This window comes from Acomys minous (genome assembly GCF_964271855.1).
Source record: "Acomys minous genome assembly, chromosome: 4".
Lineage (NCBI taxonomy): Eukaryota > Metazoa > Chordata > Mammalia > Rodentia > Muridae > Acomys > Acomys minous.
Genome location: NC_140486.1, coordinates 71,638,600 through 71,652,605, shown reverse-complemented (window position 1 = coordinate 71,652,605; position 14,006 = coordinate 71,638,600). Strand labels below are relative to the sequence as shown.

The 14,006-nt window shown below is 40.6% G+C and overlaps 1 protein-coding gene across 1 annotated transcript in view; it reads left to right on the top strand.

Moving 5' to 3' along the window:
- Positions 1-20: 20 nt before the first annotated feature.
- Positions 21-14,006, top strand: part of RBBP8 (RB binding protein 8, endonuclease) — a 91,588-nt gene continuing 77,602 nt past the window's right edge. Inside the window, exon 1 of the mRNA XM_084780717.1 lies at positions 21-210. The gene's annotated coding sequence lies outside the window, so the exon portion shown is untranslated. The remainder of the gene's footprint in view (positions 211-14,006) is intronic.

The following is a 14,006-nucleotide window of genomic DNA, read 5'->3' as shown; positions in this document are numbered from 1 at the left end:
AAAGGCATATTAGGTTATCCATTGCACACGGCATATAGCTAGACGCAGCAGAACTCTTCCACACTGCAGCAGAGTCCAGCAAACTCTGGTGTGGTCCACAGAACTGGTGTTCACTGATCTAACAGCTAAGTTCATAGCTTCAGGTAAAGTGAGCAGTGGAGTGCCATCTGCCTTTGACCAGGGACAGAGAGTGTCTATATAAATTGAAGGGTAAGTTCACATTTTTTTATATTTTCCAATTTTAAATGCATCTTTGAAAGATTAAGTTAAATGTTTAAGAAGATATATATTTTAATTTGGCAGGATTAAAATACCTGCATATACTTTTCTGTAAAGCTGATTGAACATTGTTTCATGAAGTTGCAGCTATGTTCATTTGGTTTGTTGAGACCAACTACATACTTTGCTATACTTTTTTTTTTTTTGCAAGTTAGTTATAACTACTGTCATTATTTTAAAAGCCAAACTGAATAATTCTGCTGAGTATATCTTACATTTTAATGAATCATCTTCAGCCATCTATTTCTTTGATAATATATACTATTATGTTTTACAGGCTGTTGCTACATGTTAGCAATTTCATATGGCAACTCTAATTGTGAATAAAATAGTAATTGTTTCTTTAAGGCAAAAGAGAAAAGGTATTGTCCTGCTTGGTGACCCTAAGTGCTTGAGAGGAACAACTGGCAGCAAGATTTGAGGAGTGTGGAAAACAAAGACTGGCATCTGCTAACTGATTAGGGCTTGGGCTGCCAGTGCTTGCTGAGCAGAAAGGAATGAAGGCAGGCTGTGTCATGCCTGCCAGGGCTCAGCCTCTCTGTGCTGTAGAGCACTTGGAGCCTCCTTTCACTTGCATTCTAACACAGTCTCTCCCCTCTCCTCGTGCCGTTTAGAAGGTAAGCAGTCCTTTAGATGCCCTTTAGCACACCACAGAACCCACCGAGTGCACCCGTCCTCTGGGGGATGTAATGTCCCAGCTGACAGTGGAGTTTATCAGGGAACTTTGAAAAGCCTAACAGATTTCTACTGAGTACTTCCCTGCTGGTCATCTTGACAGGAATGTACCTTTCTATTGTTCTTAGTGTCCCCAGTTTATGGTTATGTTCAAATAGAAAAACTGTAACACTTTAGTATGGTCATAAGGCAGGGGCAAGGGATGTGCAGATGAGATTTCCATTTTTATAGAGAAACCCTCCTTAGAGTGCTTCTAGGCAGCTCTGCATGAAGTTTCTGGTAATTCCGTTAAACTTCGGAAGAGTTATGCAATACAGCCACAACCGGGATGTGCTGACTCAGCAAGCCAGTCTTCATTTTATTCAGCATAAAGTGTACTTTACAAGGTTGAGGTAATATGAGTCAAAACTTTTATTTAATTGAATCTTCTCTGTTCAATTTGTTTTAGATACAATATACATTCACAGTACCTCATGCTATTTCTGCTACTCTGCTGCATACTGTAATTAAAAATTATAACCTATGCTGTGTTTAAAGGGCAGAATTTGCTGTTCAGGGACAAAATTAAGACTCAGGATATTTTTTATGTTAATGGTTTTAAAGAAAGCTATTGAGGAACCAAATACATGTCTTGCACAAAAATCTATGGCTAGAATTTCAAGCCCAGCTCTACATTTTGGAATGGAATTCTGTAATTTTCATTTAATTGACCTTTCTCCCCAATTAGCTAATTTGGATAATTTGACTGGCAAACTTGCTATGAGTCAAAAATGAACTGAATATTAAGAACCTTACAGTTTATTATATTAAAGACAGACAGCCTTAAAAGCAACCAGCAAAATATATTTCAGACCTTCTGTACTATTGAAGAACAAGTTCTCCCAGCCAAAGCCATGAACACCATCAGAAAAACAATCTCAAATGCACAGCTCAGTAAATCTTAGGTCAGCATTCCCATCCTTACGGACAACTACAGACAATTAGTCCAACTCCCATCTCTGCACGCAAACATGTCAGTTCTCTGAAGGGGGAGGTTTGAGGCAGCATCTCTCTGTGTAACCTTGGCTGTCCTGGAACTTGCTGCATAGACCAGGCAGGTCTCAAATTCACAGAGAGCCTCCTGACCCCGACACCCAAGTGCAAGAATTAAAGGTGTGCAACACCATGCCTGACATAAACTTCTAAAAATGTAAATGTCCATTCATGACTACGGAAACAGTGAAATGGAAGTCTGGTGTGTCGCGTGTCCCTGTCACCCCTCAGTTAATGTCTCCTGTGGGAAGCAGGGTCTGGTCTTCTGGCTGATGTGCAATCCTTTATTTGGGAAGTCATCCCAGGGTCAAGATTGAGAAAATAAGGAAGGAAAACAAGGAGCAGCCGATGCAGACCAGACCACACTTTTTTATTTTTCACAAGATATTTTTTCAAGTAGGTATACCTGTGCCACACACGTTTGGGTGCTCATGTAGGCTGGCACCTGATGTGGGTGCTGGGAAGTAAACAACTACTCTTAACCACTGAGCCATTTTTAAATCCATCCCTAACTTCCAATAGTGCTCAAAAGCCGACACATCCTTAGGAGCCATGAAACAACCCCAGATTTTCCTGTCAGAGGATAGAAGCAAACAGCACACATGCACCAGCTCTGACCTTCAGCTAAGGGACCTCACAGGCTGTTAATTTCCTATAATTTCAAGTTGTGCAGAGTTTCCACTAGTTTCGAAGAAGGCCACGGGCTGACAGGCCAGGCGAGGAGCTTCCAGGTTTCACCTGCCTGGGTCTGGTTGTTACATAAATGGCTGGAACAAGCAAGGCCCAAGAAATGTCTAATATATTATAGAAAAGCATTATCAAACTTCTTTTCATTTAGTAGAATTCTAAGATTCTTTACATCTAATATGGATTTCCTGAACTTGTAACAGAGCAATTTCAAATGGGAAGGAAGGAATTTTAGCCTATTTTTCTTTCATGTATTCGATCCATTCCCACAAAACCTGAGATGCACTGAAACTTGACCTCCTGTGAGAAAGGTATTTTCTAATAAATGACAACTCATTTCCTGAATTTGGCTGCCAATTTTAAAGGGCCAAACAGCAGAAAAAAGACCAGTTAGTATGTACTCTGTTCCCTGTATTGATACAAATACTTCATTAAATTTATATTGATAAAATTAGCATAAAAACAAATAGACTGCGTTAACTAGTAGTAACTCTTTTCATTCTAAAATGAATGAGGGTTTTAAACAGTACAGTTTGTTTAGGAGTGAGTCCAAGAGGGTCTGGTTACCAGAAGTAATTAAGAACACCCTATAACCTGACACAAGAGCTTGACTCTGAACACTACGCACACAGGTTCTAGTCAAGCGGCTGAAAATGGAAGAACAGCAGTCATGTGCCTCAATTACGTAGATGCCACATGCATTTATGTAATGCATAGACTTGGTTTAGAGACCCTGAAAGAGATGCCTGGCATGGCAGTGCATGCCTGTAAGCCTAGTACAAGGGAGGTGAGGCCCAAGAAGTGCGGCAAGTTGGAGGCCAGCCTAAGCTACAGCATGAGACCTGAGCGCAGTAGAAATCACGAAGAAAGCAAAGGAGACACAGGTGCAGATAAAGAAGGATCTAGAAATCTGACGAGGTATATCTTCTCACTAAGCTTAAATTCTATTAGAAAAATTATGCTTGAGGTTAAAAAGAAACTCTTGGGTAGTTAAGGTATCTAATAAGCTGGATCAGAACAAAACAGGAAAATCAGTCCTAATGTACGGCAAGTAAGAAGTAAGGGTGGTGCCGGGCGTGGTGGCGCACGCCTTTAATCCCAGCACTCAGGAGGCAGAGGCAGGTGGAACGCTGTGGGTTCGAGGCCAGCCTGGTCTACAAAGCGAGTCCAGGACAGCCAAGGCTAACACAGAGAGACCCTGTCTCGAAAAACCAGAAAAAGAAGAAGACAAGAAGTAGTAGTAAGGGTAAACAAAATCCAGTAATAACAGATACACTTCCACAGGGAGGAAGACAGGCTCAGGTATTTACTATTACACATTAGCAAAGGTAAAAACATATCAGTATTACCTTCTTGGACATTTATTACCATTATTAAATAATCTCACACAGGCAGTGAGTTCTGAAATCAATGAATAAATTAGTTTCTCTTTTCTGTAGAATTTTATAATTGGGACAGATTATTTGTTTTTAGATACTCGTATTAATTCTTTGAAGTAATTCGATGTATTTTGGTTATCTTCACTCCCCTCTCCCCATTCCTCCCCACCTCCCTGCCATCCAATGTCATGTAGCAGCAGCAGCAGCAGCAGCAAACAACCCATCACCCCCAGCTCGTGCTCCCCACGTCTCTCACAAGTGAGGCCATCCCCTAGATTGTGGTCAACCTATTGGGTTCACACCTTTAAAGGAAACTGATGCTCCCTCTTCCAGCCGCTCCTGTCGCCAGTAGCTCCCCAGCTGGGAGCAACAGGGACTTCCTGCTCATCTCTGTCTCTCAGCTTAGATTTCTGCCCGACTTGCGTTTGTACAGGACTTGTGCATGCTGTAGAACTACTGTGAGTTCATATGTATAAATGCCTTGTTGTGGGCAGAAAACACTGTCTCACTGTGCCATCCACCGCCTCTGGCTCTCACAATCTTTCTGCTCCCTATCCTATGAAGATCCTTGGGCCTTGTAAAGAGGGTGAGACACAGACATCCCATTTAGGGCTGTGCACTCTGCAGTCTCTTACTATAGTTTTCTTAAGTTTTTTTTTTCCATTCTTAGAACAACCTCTTTGGGTATAATAAATACTAATATTGTCTCCTTTCAGTTGGGAAAATAAGACCAGTCTAGGAAACATATAGACATAGTTATACATATTTATAGGCATATAAATGTAATTAGAGACAAGGCCAGTGCTTAAAGCCTAATCTAGCTTCCAGCTCAGAACTCTTCCTAAGGATAACAGGCACATGCCAGCTCTGATTATGGGATATGATCAGTTTATTAATTAAACATCTTACATATATATTTATATTATTACACATATATACAGTAAACTACCTATAGCAAGAAGAATCATGACACAATCAGAAATTATACAAATGTTACATCCTTAGTGTTTTGGCTGTTTGTTTTGACAGCCTTGAAGAAAACATCTTTCCTATCTCGGTGCATCTAAAATTCTGGATGTAAATCAGTCTCCATCACATCTTGTCATTATCAACTTAAAACATCTATCTAGACCTAAAAACATCTTAACACCTAAACAACTAAGCTTCATTGTAAAACTAAGCTACCTGGTCTTCAACTCCCTCAGAGACTTCAGAAGGAATAAACTTGATTACCTGAGTATGCCAGGAGTGTAGGTTAATAGCTTCCCATAAGAGAAAATGACAGAGACAGTTTGTTACTTGAGGAATCACCCAAAACTCTCTGTAACATTGGAGCATCTTCTTCAGCCTTCTGGCCCAATATATGTGGCAGATATATTTGTGAGGCAGGAACTATTGAAGACTTGCTCACCCTGTCTTGGCAGAGTTTGGCCATTGACTCTGCCTGCATCCAAGCTTGCCCCTTTTTAAGCATAATTCTGTCTGTTGTAGAAAGGAAGACATTTTGCCCAGTGGCTGGTTTGCCATATTTGAAGGCATCTCCATAAGGAGGTTCTTTGATGCTCATCATCTTCTTTGAGGTAGGCTGGGTGTTGCCAGGAGTTAACCTGTCTCGTCAGTGAATCTTTAAAATAATAAAAATATTTTAAATGCCATATTCTGCGTGTCTCTGAGGTTTTTGAAGACCTTATCTACAGTTTACTTTTCTGATCACTTCCTGCTCTGATCTTTTCTGAAATTATGAGATAAGGGTTTTGGATTGGCTTTGTTGTTCTGATCTGTTGTTGTTGTTATTGTTGTTTTATTTTGTTTAGTTTTAGTTTTTCTGTTTTGTTTTTGAGACAAGATCTTCATACATAGCTAAAGCTAGCCTTGGACTTGCAATCTTCATGCTTCAGAGTCACACACTCTGGGGTTACAGGTGTGAGCCTCTGCGCTTAGCTCAGTGTCACACACTCTGAGGTTGCAGACGTGAGCCTCTGCGCTTAGCTCAGTGTCACACACTCTGAGGTTGCAGATGTGAGCCTCTGCGCTTAGCTCAGTGTCACACACTCTGGGGTTACAGATGTGAGCCTCTGTGCTTAGCTCAGTGTATTAAACATTTGTCCTTGTTTTAGTTTTTGAGATAAGAGTCTTCATCGGTAGCCTAGGCTGGCCTTGAGCTCATGGCAGTCCTCCTGCCTCAGGTTCCTAAGTGCTAGATTACGAGTGTAAGCCACCATGCCTGCCTTCAGTACATGAGGAGCTGGGGAGCTAGGACTCTCGCTAAGCCCACCTGCTGCTCTTGCAGAGAAGTTGCGAAGTGCCCAGCACTTACATGGTGGCTCTCAACCCTTCCCAACTCCAGCTCTTGGATCTGATGCCCTCCTCTGGTCTCTGCAGGCACCAGGCACACAGACAGTGCACAGACACATTCAGACAAAACACACCTACACTTAAAAAATAAAAATAAACAAATCTTTCAATTCAGTACTTTAAAGAATCTATAACACAGGAATGAAAAGGCTAGTATAAATATTTTTGATAATTCCATGAGGAGTTGATTTTATTCATCTTTCAAATATATACATATATATTTGTAAAGGGAATAAAAGTCTATGTATAAAAAAATTCCTAGGATATAAATTATTAATGCAAAAAGGTCTAAAAAACAGAACATAGTACACCTGAAATCCCAACACTTGGGAGATGAAGACAAGAGAATCAGGAATTTATGCTCATTTTAAGCTATACAGTGTAAATTCAAGGCCAGCCTGGGCTACATGAGTCTTTGTGTGGATCTAGGAGGAGTTAGAGGGAAAATTTGAAGATGAATATTCAAAATAAGGCTGGAGAGATGGCTCAGCAGTTAAGAGCACTGACTGCTCTTCCAGAGGTCCTGAGTTCAACTCCAAGCAACCACATGGTGGCTCACAACCATTTATAATGTGATCTGATGCCCTCCTCTGGCCTGCAAATATATACACAGGCAGAGCACTGTATACATAGTAATGAATAAATAAATCTTTAAAAAAAAATAAAAGAATATTACCAAAATATATTGTATGGATTATAAAGTTCTTATAAAACAAAACATCATATATTTTAAAAGTTTAAATAGAAAAAACTGGGAAAACTTTATAAAAATACATTTCGTGCTTCTATGATATTATGAAATAAATTTCAATAATAATGAATGGAGGTGGCTTATCACAGGTTCCTAACTCCAACACTGGATGGAATGCCAATTTATTTTCTCCTTAATTGTGAAACTAGCTAAGTTACATCAAATTCCTAAGTCCTTCCTAGTCAGGCACGATAGCACAGATGTACAGAGGCTGAGGCAGGAAGATGGCAAGTGCAAGCTCACCCTGGAGTACAGAAGACCCTGTTGTGAAACTAACTAACTAAGCAGTCCTCTTTGTCCTATCTTACAATCTAAAGCTTCCAGAAGTAAACAGAAGGATTTATTGGGGTTATAAATTAACTTTTATATAATAATTATTTGGTTAAAATTTAAAAACTTAATTGTTTTGTAAAAATACTTTCTAAATTAAGCAGTTGAGCTGAGTGGGTGAATGCCTGTACTGCAGCCCTCAGGAGGCTGAGGCAGAAGAGCTGGAGGTAAGCCTGCAACAAAAACAAACTAGAAAACAAAAGAATAAAAGGATGATCACATAGTTGGGTTTTTTTTAAATATTTATTTTTATGTATGAGTATTCTACCTGCATGTACACTTACATGCCAGAAGAGGGCACCAGATCACATTATTGATGGTTGTGAGCTACCATGTGGTTGCTGGGAATTGAACTCAGGATCTCTGAAAGAGAAGACAGTGCTCTTAACCACTGAGCCATCTTTCCAGCCCAGATGATCACATAGTTAAAAAAAAAAAACAAACAGTTTAAAGCTTTTATATGGAAAGTTTTCATTAAAATTGCATGGCGTATACGAAGACTGTGGCTACAAACAGAGGTGTTATAGACAGAGCTGAGGGAGGAGGCTCGGGTCTACTTACCTATTGGTTTATGCTAATAGTAGTCTTCAGTGTCTGTGAAGAGACGGAAAGCATACCTGCTCTACCTTTGTGACCTACCTTAAGGTGCAAAACAGAAGATATATTCCGCGTTCATCAGGCTGACTGGGAGTATTGAACAAGTCTGAGGAAAGACTGGGCACATAACAAGGATCAGGCTGGCTAGGGTTACAAATCAAGTCCTGATCTCAGAAAACCAAGGCAAGCAATTATACACACACACATGCATGCATGTGCACATGTGCATACACAAGGAAAAGTACATTTGTATTTTAACATCATTCTTGAATCAATTTTCTACCAATATTAAACCACTACTCAACTCATAACAATTCAGGGTATTATTACTTATTTTTAATCTGGGTTTTTTAAATTGATTCATGGTCTCTCCGTGCAGCAGAAGATAAGCGTGAGCTTCTGACCCCAACTCCTACCTGCTGTGTGCTGAGATCATAGGCATATACCACAGCAGCAGGCTCCGTGCACTGTTAGTAAATCAAGAAACACAATGTGCCATTGCATATATTACACTTGCAATAACCTACACAGAGTTTATGCTATGGCTATAGGACTGTGTGTAGATGAGAAAGAAATATTCCTGACCCAAAGAAAGTATCTGTCTTTTCTTTCTTATTAGTTTATATTTCAAATTCTTTAAAATGTCTGACCTGTGATTTAAGACCTAAACTAAGATATTTTTGAGTAAAAGGGAGTCCCATTAATAATTAACCAGAACAACAGATATTAACCAGAACTGTGAATGTAAGCCAAGCCACATGGTGCTGTTACACAAGAGGCCTGTCCATTACAGCATTAGTGCCCTAAACAGCCCACAAAGAAAGTCACTGCGGGTGTGCTGAGTTAAAGCAGGATTTTCCTATGCATTTTTGTCCTCTTGACTATAAAAGTAAGAAAAACTGAAAAAGTACTAGCTAAAATTCTTGTTAAGTGGCTTGTGGCATGCCAGTAGGGCATTTCCTTGACTGCTAACTGACGGGCCCAGCCTAATATGTGCAGTTCTGCCCCTGGGTCCTGGCTTCTATAAGGAACGTGGCTGAGCAAGGCAGGGGAAGCAAACCCGCAGCAGCTTCCGCTGTGCTTTCTGCCTCTGTTCCTGCTTGAATTCCTCCTTGGCTTCCCTCACAGATGGGCTGTGATTGGGTTGTATAAGCCAAATCAACCATTTCCTCCCCAAGCCCCATTTGGTCAGTGTTTTATCACAGCAACAGAAAACAACCTAAAACAGAAATGAACATTAAATGTGTTTATTTTTCTAAACCTACTGAAAAATGCTTTAACAAATCGTTTCTAAGTGTCAGTGACTCTTACAGTGAGCATTTGGGGATACTTTGTTTCTATAACTATAAATAAGTACTATTCTCACTTTCTGAGATGGTTGTAACACACACACATACACATACACACACCACACACATGACAATACAATATATTGACTGGATAAAAGTACAAAGACTTGTTTTTCAAGATTCCCCATATAAATGAACGTTTTTCAGTTTTATAGTCTTGGTGATTTCTGTTTTGTTCTTCTGGCATCTCTTCGGCAGTTAAGTCCTGAGGTTCTCCATAAGTACCAATGTTAGAAGGAGGCCTAAGGATGGATAACCATTGAAAATTCTTGGCCTTTATAAACCTATAAAGTAGTCATAGAGATGAAACGTTGTATAAATGACTACTACATTATAGATAGATGTCTAGGAAGAACTATCTGTCCCTGTCTGTGACACATCATTTTGAAAATAATAGACTAATAACACCATTACCACACCTACAACTAGGAATAAACTGTTCAAGAAGCTCCCTTATCAAGCACACAGTTACTTCCTGAATCGAGAAAACCATATATCTGGTAAAACTTGCCCATTACTAATATGAAATAAAGTTCAGTGAATCTTTAAAAACAAATAAAGGGCCAGGTGGTGGTGCCACACGCCTTTAATCCCAGTACTTGGGAGGCAAAGGCAGGTGGAGCTCTATGAGTTCGAGGCCAGCCGGGTCTACAGAGAGAGTTCCAGCAGGACAGCCACAGCTACACAGAGAAATCCTGTCTCGAAAAAAAACCAAAACCAAAACCAAATAAAGGGACCAGTAAGATGATTCCATTGCTAAAGCTGCCTGTTGCCCACACTGATGACCTGAGTTCAGTCCCCAGGACCCACGTGGTAGAAGGAAAGAAGTCCTGTAAGCTGCCTTCTGGTTTCCACATGTGTGCTGTGTCCCTAACCCAGTCACATAAACAAACAGACGCAAAAAACACACAACAACAAGTGGCTGATAGCTTGGTTCATAATGTGTTTGCTATCTAAGCATGAGGACCTAAATTTAAATCCTCAGCACCCCCAAAGACTCCAGTAGGTGGAGACAAGTGGATACTGGGGTTTACTAGCTAGCCAAGCTAACTCAATCAGTAAGTTCCAGGTCCAGTGAGAGACATTGTCTCAAAAAACAAGATGGAGACCAGGCATGATTCACAACTCCAGCATTCACGAGACAGATGCAGGCAAAACTATGAGTCCAAAGCCAGTGTGATGTACATAGCCAATGCCAGGCCAGCCAAGTCTACATGAGACCCTGTCTCAACAAACAAACAAACTAACTAACTAACTGCCTGCCAGCCTGCCTGCATGCCAACCTGCCTAACTAACTAACTAACTAACTAACTAAGAAGAACCAGAGCTGAGGAAGACACCCGATACTGACCTGGCCTCCCATGCAAATGCACACATACACATGCATGCCCGTATACACACATGCATGTGATATATGTGTACACATATCACGCATTCAACAACACCACCACACACCAAAATAAAACAAGTTAAATTACATTAAAATAAAAATGAATGCAGTCAGGCACGGTAGCTCATGCCTAAGGTGATAGGCCTTGGAAGGTTGAGGCGGAAAGACTGCCATGAGGTCTACAGAGCAAGACCCTGTCTTAAAACACATAACTAGTTTCTAGAGGAAAACTAAGAAGGAATTTACCAATATAGCTATAGCCACATATTTAACCAAACTTACCAAAGCTTCTAGCCAGGGATGATGGCTTAAAGGCTAGCCTGGGCTACATAGAGAGTCTATGTCTATAAGTGAATAATAAAACTTGCAGATCGAGGTTGGAAAGTGGCCATACTAAATGAGCTTTTTATCATTGTAAGTAACGTGTAGCCTTCTGTGTTCATGTACTTGTAATGCTGGTGTAAGGGATCAAATCAGGACCGTGTGCATGCTAAGCAAGCGCTCTATCAATGAGCTACATTCCTTAACTATGGGGCAAATTTGTTTTTTGTTGTTTTGTTTTTTGAGAAAGGATCTTGTCATGTAGCTGAGGCTAGCTGCAACTTCCTACATAATCAGGCTGGTCACAAAATGCAGCAATCATGCCTCAGTCGTGTAAGTACTGGGATTACACGTGTAAGCCCCCATTGTCAGGACAATCTTCAATGCCTGCTCTAAGTACTTACATGAATATCAAAGGCAATACCAACAGGAAAATACTGATGCTGGTATGACCCATGAATGCTAAATATACCTTTTAAAATAATTATAAAATTGCTAAACCCAACTGGAACTTTAACACTTTTTCTTTTCTCTTCTCCTCTCCTCTCTTTCTCCCTTCTCCTTTCTCTCTCTCTCTCTCTCTCTCTCTCTCTCCCTCCCTCTTTCCAAGACAGGGTCTCATTATGTATCTCTGGGTGTCCTAGAACTCACTATGTGGACCAGACTGCCTTTGAACTCACTGAGATGCATCTGCCTCTGCCTCCTAAGTGCTGGGATTAGAGGCGTGCACCACTAGTCCAGTTGAACTTTTGGCACTTCCAACTCAAATCATAAACCAAATATTTTGGCACTTGGAGCCTACCTACTTGCCAATAACTATGAATAATTCTTTAGAAATTATATTGAGTGTTCATTTAACTTGGTCCACTACATGCAATGAACATACTTCTGTCTTTAAAATCCTATTCCTTTTGTGTCTCAAAGAACTTTTAGGTTGTGTTTAAGGTAATGCTGACCACAGGTATGATAGCTCAGCTGAATTTTCTAGTATTATGCATTTATGTTGGAGGTACTGGTTTTTTGTAAGTTACCAAACTATATCTAACCACTGGCTTACGTACTGAGGCGGGAGATACAAGTTCTTACTTAACGGTATGGACAATAGGAGGGAGGAACAGGAAAGAGGGCAAGGACATTCCGGTTCCTAGCTCCATCTTGATTCTTTATAGGAAGCAGGAAACTTCATTTGCTCCTTTCACATTCATCTGTTCACTATGTACAGTAACCCTGTGTCCAAAACAGCAGTCACCAACACCTGGCTCTGAGCACATGAAACGTGGCCAGTCTGAACTGACATGAGCCATTTAGTTAAGAGACACACTAGTCTGCAAAAACTTAGTGTGAAAGCAGGGGGTAGTGACACTGGCCTATAATCCCTGAATGAGAGAAAGACTGAGGCAGGGGATCTCTGAATTTGAGGCTGGCTTGGGTTAGTATAAGATGCTGCCTCAAAAAAAAAAAAAAAGAAAGAAAGAAAGAAAGAAAGAAAGAAATCCTTTTAGAAAGAATATAAAAATCTCAAGATTTTCTTTTTGGCATGTATGGTGTGTGTGTGTGTGTGTGTGTGTGTGTGTGTGTGTGTGTGTATACATGCGAGTAACAAGCACCTATATGGAAAAGGTAACTTTCAGGAGTTGGTCCTTGCCTTCCTACCTTGTTTTTAGACAGGGTTTTTGCTGCTGTGTTCACCTGGCTAGCTGGCTCTTGAGCTCGTCTCTGTCTCTTGTTCTCTCAAGTTCTGGGCTTGTAAATGTATGTTACCAAATCCAGATTTTTATGTGGGTTCTGTGGATCAAAATTATGTCATCAAACTTGCAGAACAATTCTTTTTACCCATGAGCCATATCCTTGGCTTCTCGTTACTTTTTTTTAAAAGATGTGTTTATTTTTATGTATACCATGATCTGCCTGCATGTACACTTGAATACCAGAAGAGGGCGCCAGATCTCACTATAGATGGTCATGGTGAGCCACCATGTGGTTGCTGGGCACTGAACTCGGGACCTTCAAGAGCAGACAGTGTTCTTAACCTCTGAGCCATTTCTCCAGCCCTCATTACTTTTTAAATGACTATATTTTAAGGTAATTATTTTAGGCAAATTGAGTTAAGTAAAATATATTGTTAATCTCATCTTTTTGTTTGTTTTTAAGTTTTGTTTTGTTTCTAGACAGGGTCTCTCTATGTAGCTCTAGCTAGTCTGGAATTTACTGTGTAGAGTAGGCTAGCCTCAAACTCAGAGAGCCACCTGCCTCAGCCTATTAAGTCCAGAAATTACAAGCATGACTCACCATGCCTGACTTTTCCATAGGTTTTTCTCTGTGTAGGCCTGGCTGTACAGGAACTTACTCTGTAACTCTGCAGACCAGGCTGACCTCAAACTCAGAGATCCTCTTGCCTCTGCCTCCCATGTTCTGGGATTAAAGGCGTGCACCACCACACCCAGCTGGCTATTAGAAAATTTCAATTTATGCCTGTGGTGCTATGAAATAGCACAATGCTCTCTGGAAAGAACTAGGGTAACAGATGACTGAAGAAAACATTCTTTGAGTCAGGTGTGGTGGTACATGCCTTTAATTCCAGTACTCAGGGAGGCAGAGACAGGTGGGTCTTTGTGAGTTCTTTGCGAGTTTGAGGCCAACCTGGTCTACAAAAAGAGTCCAGGATAACCAAGGCTACGCAGAGAAACCCTGTCTCAAGAAACAAAAACAGAAACAAACAACAAAAGCATCCTCTGGTGTTTAGAAGCTCACATCTCTGGGAAAGCTTTGTGGAAAGATTTAAGCAGGATGGCCTGAGTGTGCTGATAAAGAGGAGAGTTGCAGCACGGGGGACAAGAGGGCCTCTGAGCAAGAAGGCAGGA